This window comes from Bufo gargarizans, chromosome 2 (genome assembly GCF_014858855.1).
Source record: "Bufo gargarizans isolate SCDJY-AF-19 chromosome 2, ASM1485885v1, whole genome shotgun sequence".
Lineage (NCBI taxonomy): Eukaryota > Metazoa > Chordata > Amphibia > Anura > Bufonidae > Bufo > Bufo gargarizans.
The window spans coordinates 478,707,652-478,723,090 of record NC_058081.1 but is presented as its reverse complement, the minus strand read 5'-3'; the positions used below and the strand labels follow the sequence as shown (position 1 = coordinate 478,723,090).

General features: G+C 44.3%; 1 protein-coding gene and 1 long non-coding RNA gene across 4 annotated transcripts in view; one reads left to right on the top strand and one right to left on the bottom strand.

Moving 5' to 3' along the window:
- The window catches only part of PDGFRB (platelet derived growth factor receptor beta), a 179,243-nt gene that overhangs the window by 120,336 nt on the left and 43,468 nt on the right, over positions 1-15,439 (top strand). The window lies entirely within an intron of this gene.
- LOC122928361 lies at positions 6,709-7,432 on the bottom strand. Its single transcript, XR_006387877.1, has 2 exons — positions 6,994-7,432; positions 6,709-6,805 (listed from the first exon to the last, which is right to left on the bottom strand). It is a non-coding gene; the product is annotated as an uncharacterized LOC122928361 (long non-coding RNA).

The following is a 15,439-nucleotide window of genomic DNA, read 5'->3' as shown; positions in this document are numbered from 1 at the left end:
ATATAGTTCAAAACTTATGACAGCAACAGTGTTGTTATTGTAAATTAACATTTCATGAAACTCCATTCAATTTTGCAGTGTAAATTATATCCATATCAAATCCAACATACAGCATGCTGACAAAACGCAATAATAACAATCTTAATGACATCAGGTGTGTACCATTATAATAACCAAACTGTGCAGGTGTACCTCAGTGGAATGGTGAATTTGATTGCAGGGGTGAGCATGCTTGTTCATGTGCTTTAAACCTTATTGAGCACATGAACTTGCAAGTTCGTCTAATCCGATCATGTGACAAATGGAAGCACATGACCGGATGATTTACATGAACAGAGGAGTGATCACATGCTGTGACCACACCCCCACAGGTCCTGCGTCATGTGCATTGCATTGAATGACCAAAATGGGTGATCATGTGACCGGATTCCCCAGGAAGGTCCTGTGACATGCGCATTGATTTCCTTGAGACGCTGGAACCCTTGTGCTCTGACTCCATCGCTCACCCCTGCAATCAAATTCACCATTCCACTGAGGTACACCTGCACTGTTTGGTTATTATAATGGTACACACCTGATGTCATTAAGATTGTTATGCAACTGAACATTTGAAGCTAAATAAAAAAACATGACTGGTTCTGAATAAAGTACTATTTCAGGCCAGATTACTTATACTCAGGAAATGGATAAAAGTAGATTTACCGACGGTGGGACAGTGGAGAAAAATGATAGATAATTTAATTAAAGAAGAACGAGTGATGAAGAGTCATAAAAAAAGGTCATTAAATCTCGACCAGGTATGGAAAAATTGGCTACTTTAGTGTTGATCACCCCTGATCACCCCATATAAACTCCCTGATCACCCCCCTGTCATTGATCACCGCCCTGTCATTGATCACCCCCCTGTCAGGCTCCGTTCAGACATCCGTATGATTTTTACGGATCCACGGATACATGGATCGGATCCGCAAAAAGCATACGGACGTCTGAATGGAGCCTTACAGGGGGGTGATCAATGACAGGCGGGTGATCACCCATATACACTCCCTGATCACCCCCTGTCATTGATCACCCCCCTGTCATTGATCACTCCCCTGTAAGGCTCCATTCAGACGTCCGCATGATTTTTACGGATCCATGGATACATGGATCGGATCCGCAAAACACATCCGGACGTCTGAATGGAGCCTTACAGGGGGGTGATCAGTGACAGGGGGGTGATCACCCTGATTACCCTGATCACCCCCTGTCATTGATAACCCCCCTGTAAGGCTCCATTCAGACGTCCGCATGCGTTCTGTGGATCCGATGCATGTATCCATGGATCCGTAAAAAATCATGCGGATGTCTGAATGGAGCCTTACAGGGGGGGTGATCAGTGACAGGGGGGTGATCACCCTGATTACCCTGATCACCCCCTGTCATTGATAACCCCCCTGTAAGGCTCCATTCAGACGTCCACATGCGTTCTGTGGATCCGATACATGTATCCATGGATCCGTAAAAAATCATGCGGATGTCTGAATGGAGCCTTACAGGGGGGGTGATCAGTGACAGGGGGGTGATCACCCTGATTACCCTGATCACCCCCTGTCATTGATAACCCCCCTGTAAGGCTCCATTCAGACGTCCGCATGCGTTCTGTGGATCCGATACATGTATCCATGGATCCGTAAAAAATCATGCGGATGTCTGAATGGAGCCTTACAGGGGGGGGTGATCAGTGACAGGGGGGTGATCACCCTGATTACCCTGATCACCCCCTGTCATTGATAACCCCCCTGTAAGGCTCCATTCAGACGTCCGCATGCGTTCTGTGGATCCGATACATGTATCCATGGATCCGTAAAAAATCAGGCGGATGTCTGAATGGAGCCTTACAGGGGGGGTGATCAGTGACAGGGGGGTGATCACCCTGATTACCCTGATCACCCCCTGTCATTGATAACCCCCCTGTAAGGCTCCATTCAGACGTCCGCATGCGTTCTGTGGATCCGATACATGTATCCATGGATCCGTAAAAAATCATGCGGATGTCTGAATGGAGCCTTACAGGGGGGTGATCAGTGACAGGGGGGTGATCACCCTGATTACCCTGATCACCCCCTGTCATTGATAACCCCCCTGTAAGGCTCCATTCAGACATCCACATGCGTTCTGTGGATCCGATACATGTATCCATGGATCCGTAAAAAATCATGCGGATGTCTGAATGGAGCCTTACAGGGGGGGTGATCAGTGACAGGGGGGTGATCACCCTGATTACCCTGATCACCCCCTGTCATTGATAACCCCCCTGTAAGGCTCCATTCAGACGTCCGCATGCGTTCTGTGGATCCGATACATGTATCCATGGATCCGTAAAAAATCATGCGGATGTCTGAATGGAGCCTTACAGGGGGGGGTGATCAGTGACAGGGGGGTGATCACCCTGATTACCCTGATCACCCCCTGTCATTGATAACCCCCCTGTAAAGCTCCATTCAGACGTCCGCATGCGTTCTGTGGATCCGATACATGTATCCATGGATCCGTAAAAAATCATGCGGATGTCTGAATGGAGCCTTACAGGGGGGGTGATCAATGACAGGGGGTGATCAGGGAGTCTATATGGGTGATCACCCCCCTGTCATTGATCACCCCCCTGTCATTGATCACCCCCCCCCCCCCCCCCCCCCCCGGTAAGGCTCCATTCAGACATTTTTTTTGGCACAAGTTAGCGGAAATTTGTTTGTTTTTGTTTTTGTTTTTTCTTACTAAGTCTCATATTCCACTAACTTGTGTCAAAAAATAAAATCTCACATGGACGCACCATACCCCTCACGGAATCCAAATGCGTAAACATTTTTAGACATTTATATTCCAGACTTCTTCTCACGCTTTCGGGCCCCTAAAAAGCCAGGGCAGTATAAATACCCCACATGTGACCCCATTTCGGAAAGAAGACACCCGAAGGTATTCCGTGAGGGGCATATTGAGTCCATGAAAGATTGAAATTTTTGTCCTAAGTTAGCGGAAAGTGAGACTTTGTGAGAAAAAAAAACAAAAAAAATCAATATCCGCTGACTTATGCAAAAAAAAAAAAAATTCTAGGAACTCGCCATGCCCCTCATTGAATACCTTGGGGTGTCTTCTTTCCAAAGTGGGGTCACATGTGGGGTATTTATACTGCCCTGGCTTTTTAGGGGCCCGAAAGTGTGAGAAGAAGTCTGGGATCCGAATGTCTAAAAATGCCCTCCTAGAAGGAATTTGGGCCCCTTTGCGCATCTAGGCTGCAAAAAAGTGTCACACATCTGGTATCGCCGTACTCAGGAGAAGTTGGGGAATGTGTTTTGGGGTGTCATTTTACATATACCCATGCTGGGTGAGAAAAATATCTTGGTCAAATGCCAACTTTGTATAAAAAAATGGGAAAAGTTATCTTTTGCCAAGATATTTCTCTCACCCAGCATGGGTATATGTAAAATGACATCCCAAAACACATTCCCCAACTTCTCCTGAGTACGGAGATACCAGATGTGTGACACTTTTTTGCAGCCAAGGTGGGCAAAGGGGCACACATTCCAAAGTGCACCTTTCGGATTTCACCGGTCATTTTTTACACATTTTGATTGCAAGGTACTTCTTACACATTTGGGCCCCTAAATTGCCAGGGCAGTATAACTACGCCACAAGTGACCCCATTTTGGAAAGAAGACACCCCAAGGTATTCCGTGATGGGCACGGCGAGTTCCTAGAATTTTATATTTTTTGTCACAAGTTAGCGGAAAATGATGATTTTTCTTTTTTTTTCTTTTTTCCTTACAAAGTCTCATATTCCACTAACTTGCGACAAAAAATAAAAAATTCTAGGAACTCGCCATGCCCCTCACGGAATACCTTGGGGTGTCTTCTTTCCAAAATGGGGTCACTTGTGGCGTAGTTATACTGCCCTGGCAATTTAGGGGCCCAAATGTGTGAGAAGAACTTTGCAATCAAAATGTGTAAAAAATGCCCTGCAAAATCCGAAAGGTGCACTTTGGAATATGTGCCCCTTTGCCCACCTTGGCAGCAAAAAAGTGTGACACATCTGGTATCGCCGTACTCAGGAGAAGTTGGGGAATGTGTTTTGGGGTGTCATTTTACATATACCCATGCTGGGTGAGAAAAATATCTTGGTCAAATGCCAACTTTGTATAAAAAAATGGGAAAAGTTGTCTTTTGCCAAGATATTTCTCTCACCCAGCATGGGTATATGTAAAATGACACCCCAAAACACATTCCCCAACTTCTCCTGAGTACGGCGATACCAGATGTGTGACACTTTTTTGATGCCAAGGTGGGCAAAGGGGCACATATTCCAAAGTGCACCTTTCGGATTTCACCGGTCATTTTTTTACAGATTTTGATTGCAAAGTACTTCTCACACATTTGGGCCCCTAAATTGCCAGGGCAGTATAACTACGCCACAAGTGACCCCATTTTGGAAAGAAGACACCCCAAGGTATTCCGTGAGGGGCATGGCGAGTTCCTAGAATTTTTTATTTTTTGTCGCAAGTTAGTGGAATATGAGACTTTGTAAGGAAAAAAGAGAAAAAAAAAAAATCATCATTTTCCGCTAACTTGTGACAAAAAATAAAAAATTCTAGGAACTCGCCATGCCCCTCACGGAATACCTTGGGGTGTCTTCTTTCCAAAATGGGGTCACTTGTGGCGTAGTTATACTGCCCTGGCAATTTAGGGGCCCAAATGTGTGAGAAGTACCTTGCAATCAAAATGTGTAAAAAATGGCCTGCAAAATCTGAAAGGTGCACTTTGGAATATGTGCCCCTTTGCCCACCTTGGCAGCAAAAAAGTGTGACACATCTGGTATCGCCGTACTCAGGAGAAGTTGGGGAATGTGTTTTGGGGTGCCATTTTACATATAACCATGCTGGATGAGAGAAATATCTTGGCAAAAGACAACTTTTCCCATTTTTTTATACAAAGTTGGCATTTGACCAAGATATTTTTCTCACCCAGCATGGGTATATGTAAAATGACACCCCAAAACACATTCCCCAACTTCTCCTGAGTACGGCGATACCAGATGTGTCACACTTTTTTGCTGCCAAGGTGGGCAAAGGGGCACATATTCCAAAGTGCACCTTTCAGATTTTGCAGGCCATTTTTTACACATTTTGATTGCAAGGTACTTCTCACACATTTGGGCCCCTAAATTGCCAGGGCAGTATAACTACGCCACAAGTGATCCCATTTTGGAAAGAAGACACCCCAAGGTATTCCGTGAGGGGCATGGCGAGTTCCTAGAATTTTTTATTTTTTGTCGCAAGTTAGTGGAATATGAGACTTTGTAAGAAAAAATAAATAAATAAAATCATCATCATTTTCCGCTAACTTATGACAAAAAATAAAAAGTTCTATGAACTCACTATGCCCATCAGCGAATACCTTAGGGTGTCTACTTTCCGAAATGGGGTCATTTGTGGGGGTTTTCTACTGTTTGGGCATTGTAGAACCTCAGGAATCATGACAGGTGCTCAGAAAGTCAGAGCTGTTTCAAAAAGCGGAAATTCACATTTTTGTACCATAGTTTGTAAATGCTATAACTTTTACCCAAACCATTTTTTTTTTGCCCAAACATTTTTTTTTTATCAAAGACATGTAGAACAATAAATTTGGCGAAAAATTTATATATGGATGTCGTTTTTTTTTGCAAAATTTTACAGCTGAAAGTGAAAAATGTCATTTTTTTGCAAAAAAATCGTTACATTTTGATTAATAACAAAAAAAGTAAAAATGCCAGCAGCAATGAAATACCACCAAATGAAAGCTCTATTAGTGAGAAGAAAAGGAGGTAAAATTCATTTGTATGGTAAGTTGCATGACCGAGCGATAAACGGTGAAAGTAGTGTAGTGCCGAAGTGTAAAAAGTGCTCTGGTCATGAAGGGGGTTTCACCTAGCGGGGCTGAAGTGGTTAAAATGGTTCTCCAGCAATTTTTTTAAAATGAAAATACTTAAATATTACTTTATTGGAAATATATTCCCCAATACCTTTCATTATTTATAATGGCTCATTTTGTTTAGGGAGCAATCATTAGGAGAAGCAAAATGGCCAACGTCCTATTAAGACACACAAGACCTGTCCTAATCACACAGGAGGACAAGTAACTTCCGAGCACTGAGGTAAAGAGCTGCCTCATCCTCCTCTATGCTTGCCAGGGGTTATGATCCTGAATGCACATTATAAGAACTTTAACTGAATCTCTGTAGTAATGGAGATCATGAGGAGACATGAAGTACAGAGAGGACGGACAGGACAGACTGTGATAATGGAGATAAGTGCTGCTGCTCCTTATCCACATCACCCCCGCCCTCCTCTCTGTCCTTCATGCCTTCTCATGAACTCGATTTCTACAGAGATTTAGCTGAAGATCATATTAAACTGTATTCAGGATCATAGAAGAAGATGAGGCAGCTCTTTGGCTCACTGCTCTGAAGTAACTTGTCCTCCTGTGTGATTAGGACAGGTTTGGTGTACTAATAGGACAGCGGCCATTTTATTTTTCCTAATGATTGCTCCCTAGACAAAACGAGCCATTATAACTAATGAAAGGTATTTAGGAATATATTTATAATAAAGTAATTGTAATGTCTCGGCTGCGTGTTGCTTCAGGTACACAGCTTAACATCAAGTATAAACCGAATCCCAATGAAAGATGCGCTGGTTTGCTGAACTGATGCAATCTTTACTGAGATATAATGAACAGGAATGTGTACAATAATGTTCATATGATATGATATGGGATGATATGTGAGGTAAAACTGTGAAACAAACATAAAAAGAGAAATATAAGCATGGCTAATTCAAGCAACATACATTATACATAGCTAATACAAAAGATAGGGCCTAACTAACATGTGCTTGCTTACTACACTGAAACACACATTATCTATCTGCAATGTCTAACATCTCTCTACACAAGCTGAACTAGCAAAACCCCTTTACTCACAGGCTTTGGTGTTCGTCAGGTTTGCAATCTGTAATAGCTTTAAGATGTCCTGTGGATCTGGTCACTATAGTACCCAGAGCTGGACTGAACAGGATATGTCCCAGCAAGCCCTAGAGAGTACAGAGAAGACCCGCCTCTAGGCTTCAAGAAAATGGAGGGTCTTAAAGAAACAGACACTACTGAGTGCCAAGCATGTAATATACATTGCAAAGGCAGCACACTCCCCACCTGGCGTACCATTGGTTATGCCACTAACCTTTGGACAGAAGTAAAACTACTTCAGAAATTGGCCTAGCATACACCTTGGGAATGCCCTGTCTAACAATTCTAACTTCAACTTTTCTAACTCTAGCATCACCACTAGGATCAGTCCCCACAATGAGTCCAATAGGCCATTCGTTCCTGTGGGCCTGAGTGTCTTTTAATAAGACAATGTCTCCAACTTGCTAAGTTGGGTTTGTCATCTTGCCATTTCTTGCTGTGGCTGGAGTGTCACCAGGTATTCCTGTCTCCACCTCTTCCAGAAAATGTCTGCAAGGCTTTGAACTTGTCTCCATTGCTTAGTATACAAGTCCTTGAGGTCAAAGTCTCCAGTGGGAGCTGTCACTGGTTCCATCTTCTGGGTCAGCAGCATTGCGGGTGTCAAGACTGATGGCATCTCTGGATCTGTAGACACTGGAACCAAAGGTCTCGCGTTCATAATGGCCACGACTTCAGCCATTAGTGTAGTCAAAGCTTCATGAGTGAGGCGAGTAGACCCAACCTTCAGGAGCATGGCATCCAGAATACGACGAGCTACTCCAATCATCCTCTCCCATGCTCCTCCCATATGCGATGCGTGTGGAGGATTAAAAGTCCAAGTGCATCCTTGATCTTGAAGATAGGAACCTGTTTCAGAGTCTGTAGAGATGATTTTCAACTCCTTGCAGGCCCCAATAAAGTTTGTGCCACGGTCTGAACGAATCAATTTCGCTGGTCCTCTGATAGAGAAGAATCTTCTCAAGGCATTGATGAAACTTGAAGTGGATAAAGATTCAATCACTTCAATATGAACTGCTCTAGTACTCAAGCAAGAGAACAGAACAGCCCAGCGTTTACTTTCGGCACTGCCTCCTCTAGTCTTGCGAGAAGAGATGTTCCATGGTCCAAAAACGTCCTAGACCTACGTGAGTGAACGGAGGATCTGAAGCAAGTCTGTCTGCAGGTAAGTTTGACATCTTCTGAACCTCAAGTTTCCCTCTAATCTTCTTACAGGTAACGCATTGGCTGATCACGCTGGAGACTAGTCTCTTACCTCCTATGATCCACAATCCTGCTGACCGTACTGCTCCTTCAGTGAAGTGTCGTCCTTGATGTGCAACTTGCTCGTGATAGTGTCTTACCAGAAGAAGAGCGATGTGATGATTCTTAGGTATGATGAAGGGATGTCTCTCTTGGATAGTCATATCCGCTGCCGACAAACGACCTCCAATTCTTAGTACTCCGTCTTCGTCGAGGATAGGGTTCAACTTCTTGAGCGAACTGTGTCGAGAAATCTCTTCCTTTTTCAGAAGGCTTTGAATTTCTTCTTTAAAGACTTCCTGCTGGACGCATTTGATGATCGCGACCTTGGCTTGTTCAAGATGGTCGTTGCTACGTTGATCAGTATTAGTAGCTCTGGAGGAGTATCTGGCTAGACAGATAAGTTTTCCGATTGCACGAGTCAGCGACTTCCATCTGGAAAACCTTTCAAATCTATGGGCGCCCAGACTGTCTCTGGTAACTAAAGTCTTGCAAACTGCAACTTGAGGTCTTACCTCTTTGTCTTGATCTGGTTCTATGAGCTGAAAGGTCTCTACCTGAGTAGTCTCTTTGATTTCTGGCTTACCAAGAAACGATGGACCTACGAACCAGTTAGTTTGCTTGAGTACAGCGGCTGACACCAATCTTGTCCCATGATCCGCTGGGTTCTTGTCCGTGCTGATGTAATGCCACTGATCTGGACTTGTAGACTTTCTGATACGTGTCACTCTGTTGGTCACGTATGTGTAAAATCTTTTTGAAGCGTTGTGAATATATCCTAACACAATCTTGCTGTCCGTATAAAAGTTCACTGCATGGATCTCAATGTCCAGTTCAGTCGTAATCATGTCTGCCATCTCTACCGCTAAGACAGCAGCACAAAGTTCTAGACGTGGGACAGTGTGAGCAGGTCTGGGAGCTAGTTTAGATTTTCCCATGATGAACCCAACATGGCTTTGTCCCTCAGTGTCTATTACCCTGAGGTAAGTTACAGCTGCAATAGCCATAGTGGAAGCGTCAGAGAATACGCATAATTCTCTCCTCTTTGTAGCAGACAAGGAAACAAATACGTACGGTCTTGAAATGTAGAGTTGTTCAAGCTCTAACAATGAGTCTTTCCACACCTTCCACTGCATTCGCTTCTCGTCAGGAAGAAGTACGTCCCAGTCAATTTGTTCCTGCTCAGTAGTGATCTGTCTCAAAAAAGCTTTGCCTTGCATGATGATGGGTGCTACGAATCCCAGGGGGTCATAAAGACTGTTGACTGTAGATAGGACACCTCTTTTTGTGAATGGTTTCTCTTCTCTGGAGACCCTGAAGGTGAAACTGTCAGTCTTTAAGTCCCAACTAAGCCCAAGACTTCTTTGCAAGGGTGGTGATTCTGTTCCTAGATCTAAGTCTTTGAGGTCTTTAGCACGGTCTTCCATTGGAAATGCTTCCATGACTCTGTAGCTGTTGGAAGCTACCTTGTTCAATCTTATGTTGGATTCTGCCAACATTTCTTTTGTACTTTTCAGGACGTTAATAGCTTCTTCGTTGCTGGAGAAAGAAGCAAGTCCATCGTCCACGTAGAAGTTCTTCATGACGAACTGTTTGGCTTCTTGACCATGTCTTTCACCTTGCTGTGCTGCTCGTTTCAGGTTGTAGATAGCTACAGCTGGGGAAGGGCTGTTTCCAAACACATGTACCTTCATCCTGTACTCTATGATGTCTTTGTTAAAGTCATTGTCTGCATACCACAGGAACCTTAAGTAGTCTCGGTGATCTTCTCGAACGAAGAAACAGTAGAACATCTGTTGTACATCTGCTGTTACTGCTACAAGTTCTTTCCTGAACCTGATGAGTACTCCAAGGAGTGTGTTGTTCAGGTCAGGTCCGCTGAGAAGGACGTCATTTAGTGAGATGCCTTCGTGCTTCGCACTAGAGTCAAATACTACACGTATCTGACCTGGTTTTTGAGGATGATACACTCCAAATATTGGTAAGTACCAGTGTTCTTGGTTTTCTTGTAGTGGTGGTGCCCTTTCTGCATGCTCGTTGTCAAAAATCTTTTGCATGAAGGCTTGGAAGTGTTTCTTCATATCTGGCTTTCTTTGTAGAGTGCGCTGCAACAAACTGAAGCGTTTCTCTGCTTGTACCTTGTTGACAGGAAGGCGATGGCGTGGTGACCGGAAGGGTAGAGGGGCTACCCAGCTGCCTGACTTGTCTCTGTAGACTTCTCTGTCCATGATCTCGAGGAAGAGGGTATCTTCTACCGAGGGTGCTGGCTTGTCGTCGTCTCGTGTTCTTTCAAACACCTTACAACCCAGTTCATCTGTATTTCCAGTTGAGGCTAAGTCTTCCATGCACCTCTGGATACTCCGATGATGTGTTGGGTTATCTAATCTCTCTTTAATGTGTAGACTGTTGGTACATGGGCAAAGACAAGATGTACGACCATTCTGCAACAGATGTGTTCTGTAGACATTTACCTTTGATGGTTTGTGCAGTCCGTCTAGACATACTTCTCCAACGATGACCCATCCGAGATCAAGGCGTTGTGCAAATGGTGCATTGTGTGGCCCATTGTACTGTTCTCTGACTTTGTGCAATCTGAGAATATCTCTCCCAAGTAGAAGGGTGATTGCAGCATCTGGATCTAGTGCTGGTATTTGGTCTGCTATTCGCACCAGATGAGGGTGATGACGAGCAACTTCAGGTGTGGGTATCTCTGACCTGTCGTCTGGTATCTCATCGCATTCTATCAGGGTAGGTAGAGTCACCTTTGTCTTTCCATCTAAAGACTCGATGATGTAGTTATTTGCTCTTCTCCCTATTGTCTCTACAACTCCAGAACAAGTCTTCAAGGTGTATGGAGTTGGACTTCCTTTGTCACCGAAGAGGTCAAAGAATTCTGTTTTTGCCAGAGATCTGTTACTCTGTTCATCCATGACTGTGTACATCTTGATTGCTTTTTCTCTAAAACCTGCTGGATACACCTTGACTAAGCATATCTTGGAGCACGATCTTGAGCGGCCCTGCTCTGTACAGATCTCAGTGCACTTTGAGGCTTACTGCTGGCGTTGCACTCTCTCCTTGCTCCCCACCATGATCTTCTTGAGTTGCTTGAACTTCTTGTTTCCATGGTGGTGGTCCCGGGTGCAGTGCTGACAAGTGTTTGTCACTGTTACACTCTGTGCATTGTATTGTTTTTGTACAGTCTTTTGCAAGATGCTGAATTGAAGCGCAGCATCTGAAACAAATGCGATTGTCTTTAAGATAAGCTTTGCGCTCTTCTAACGTCTTACTTCTGAAACTGCGACATTTTCTTAGTGGATGAGGCTTATTGTGGATAGGACATATTTTGTCTGACTCCTCAACTTTCTTCCTTGTGTTGTCTTCCTGATTAGCTGCAGATTCAGGCGGAACTTCTGTCTTCCTTACAGAAACTGTTGCTCTGCGTTCTTTGTAAAGCCCTGGAGGTTTCTGCTCTACCTTTGGGAAGCTTGCCGTTCTCTTGTTCAGGAAAGCAAAGCTTGGGTCATTGCGTATTTCAGCTTGGTCTTCTATGAATTCAGCGAAGAAGGCGAATGGTGGAAATGCAACATGATGATCTTTCTTGTATCTTGAAGCTTGAGCTACCCACCTTTCTTGCAAGTTGTAAGGAAGTTTCTCGATTATGGGCTCAACTCCACGTGCTGTATCCAGATATGAGAGACCTGGCAGATATCCACTAGACTTAGCGGCTTCTATTTCTAAGAGTAGGTCTCCCAAACCTCTCAGCTTTTGGTAATCCTTATTTGTTATTCTTGGATAGTTTTCTATCCTTTTCAGAAGAGCATCCTCGATCACTTCAGGTGATCCATAGCATTGTTCTAGTCTCTGCCACACCATTGCAAGTCCTGCTGCTGCGTCATGAACGTGTACTGATCTGATCCTTTGGGCTTGCTCAGTGGACTCTGGTCCTAGCCATCTGACAAGCTGGTCAAGCTTTTCTTTCTCTGTCAGGTTTAAGTTTTGGGTACCGCTCAGGAAAGATGATTTCCAGGCCCAGTAGTTTTCTGGACGGTCATCGAATTTCATGAGACCAGCGCCCACTATCTCACGGTGCATCAGGAATTTTGCCACTTCTATAGCACTTGTTGCGTCTGGCGAATACTTCTCGGGTGTAAACTCAGGGTATGGTTGCGGCTGGTAAGGCTGATGAGGCGCTTGTCTGAATCCACTTTGTTTAGGTGGTTGTTCTCGTCTGTTGTAAGTCTTTCTGCTATAATCCAGACTTGTATTTGCTTGAGGAGGGAGTACGCGAGCATCCGTTTGAACTCTTGGAGGGTTGGCAGATTGGTCTCTAAGCATGCGACCGCTTGACTTCCCACACTGAGATTCTGATTTAGTCTTGCAATGTTGCGTAGTATCAAAGTTGCTGATTGCTGGTGGAGTCAATGAAGACCTAGGTGCATCATTGTACTGCTGGTCAGTGTACATGGTTGCTTGTGACTGTACGTACTCACGGGTGCGTTGGATTGCGCTGTGGGATGACATCTGGTTTTCTATGCCATCAAACTGAGCTTCAGCAGCCCTTGTGAAAACTTCTGCCTCGGCTAAGGCTGCTGCTGCGTTTTTCTGCTGTTTGAGTAAGTGTAAAGATGCTTCCACTTCTGCTTTCTTTTTAAGTGCTTCAGATTCACTTTTTGCTTGCTCTCTCATCAATTCAGCTTCCTGCTCCGCATAAGAAGCCATGGCGCAAGCTGCCTCTGCTTTTGCTCTTGCTTTAGTCGCTTTGTCGCTAGCCGATGACAGACTGGTGATGCCTGAACGTCTAGAACTAGTACGCTTAGATCTTGCTGAATCGGCGCTAGCTGAAGTCAGATTTGTTTGACTGAATGCTCTAGACAGTGTTGTGTATCTAGACTTGATTCTTGGCAAGCTGTGTGTGTCATCTTCCTTATAGGAGCATTGAGGGTTAACTGTCAGAGTGTTGTTCCCTGTGTTCTGCATCTTGATTTAGCTGGCAGCGTGGATAATGATGATGACTGGACACAGGCAGTATCAGTGTTGTAGTGAGTGAGAGAAATTAGTTTCACTTTCGTTTCACTCCACGTGGCTGAAAGGAGTTATTAGTCCTTTTACTGCGGAGGACGATTTAAAGCTGTTTAACTGCTTCTGACAACGTTTTAAAGCCTTTTTACTGTAATGTCTCGGCTGCGTGTTGCTTCAGGTACACAGCTTAACATCAAGTATAAACCGAATCCCAATGAAAGATGCGCTGGTTTGCTGAACTGATGCAATCTTTACTGAGATATAATGAACAGGAATGTGTACAATAATGTTCATATGATATGATATGGGATGATATGTGAGGTAAAACTGTGAAACAAACATAAAAAGAGAAATATAAGCATGGCTAATTCAAGCAACATACATTATACATAGCTAATACAAAAGATAGGGCCTAACTAACATGTGCTTGCTTACTACACTGAAACACACATTATCTATCTGCAATGTCTAACATCTCCTCTACACAAGCTGAACTAGCAAAACCCCTTTACTCACAGGCTTTGGTGTTCGTCAGGTTTGCAATCTGTAATAGCTTTAAGATGTCCTGTGGATCTGGTCACTATAGTACCCAGAGCTGGACTGAACAGGATATGTCCCAGCAAGCCCTAGAGAGTACAGAGAAGACCCGCCTCTAGGCTTCAAGAAAATGGAGGGTCTTAAAGAAACAGACACTACTGAGTGCCAAGCATGTAATATACATTGCAAAGGCAGCACAGTAATATTTAAAGGGATTCTGTCACCATTTTTACCCTATAGAGATGTGGACATGCACGGCTAGATCGTCGCTAGCATGTCCACAATATACCTGTCCCATATCTCTGAGTGGTTTTATTGAGTGTAAAAAAAGATTTTATATATATATATATATATTTATATATATATATATATATATATATATATATGTAAATCAGCCTGGTAAGGACCCCAAGGGGCTGCACTAACCTCTCTGGAGCACAGCCATGCCCCCTGTGAAGGAGCCCAGCACCGCCTGTATCCACGAATCTCCTCCTTGCTCACGAAGTCAGATCGCCGTAATCTTGTGGATGCGCAGTGATGGCATAGTGTTCCTTCCCTGTGCTGGTATCAGCCTCAGGGAAGGAACTGCGCATGCGCAAGCTCGTGCACAGCGAGATTACAGCGATCTGACTTTGTGAGCAAGGAGGAGATTCGTGGATACAGGCGGTGCTGGGCTCCTTTACAGGGGGGCTTGGCTGGGCCCTAGAACGGTTAGTACAGCCCCTTGGGCTCCTTACCAGGCTGATTTACATATATATAAAATCATTTTTTACACTCAATAAAACCACTTAAAGGGATCCTGTCACCAGGTTTCACCCCCTCCAGATAAAAATATGGTTATGTTCAGGGAGCTTTAACCATTCCTAATGTGGTCTTATAAATGTAATTTGTAGGCTCATTTTGCTAAAAAATACGTTATTACTAACCTTTCATCCATAAAAATAAGGTGCCCAAGGGGATGTAAAGGGCTCCAAGCTGCAGCCCGCACCCGCCGCCGTTCGTGCCCAGCGCCGCCTCATAATCTTCTGTGACGGAGGGAGGGAGGGAGGGGGGAGAGCGGGAGGCGTCACAGCGATGTAATAGCAGGAGGAGGGGGGAGGCGTCACAGCAATCTTACAGGAGGAGGGGGGAGGGAGGGAGAGCGGGAGGCGTCACAGAAGATTATGAGGCGGTGCTGGGCACGAATGGCGGCGGGTGCGGGCTGCAGCTTGGAGCCATTTACATCCCCTTGGGCACCTTATTTTTATGAATGACAGGTTAGTAATAGCGTATATTTTAGCAAAATGAGCCTACAGATTACATTTATAAGACCACATTAGGAATGGTTAAAGCTCCCTGAACATAACCATATTTTTATCTGGAGGAGGTGAAACCTGGTGACAGAATCCCTTGAAAGATATGGGACAGGTATATTGCGGACCTGCTAGCGGTGATCTAGCCGTGCATGTCCGCATCTCTATAGAGTAAAAAGAGGTGACAGAATCCCTTTAAGCATTTTCATTTTCCTAATTCCTGGAGAACCCCTTTAACTCAGTGATCAGCTGTCATAAGATGGCATAAGACACCGCTGTGCACTGCTCAAAGAGAGATCAAGAAGACATTTCTGTTT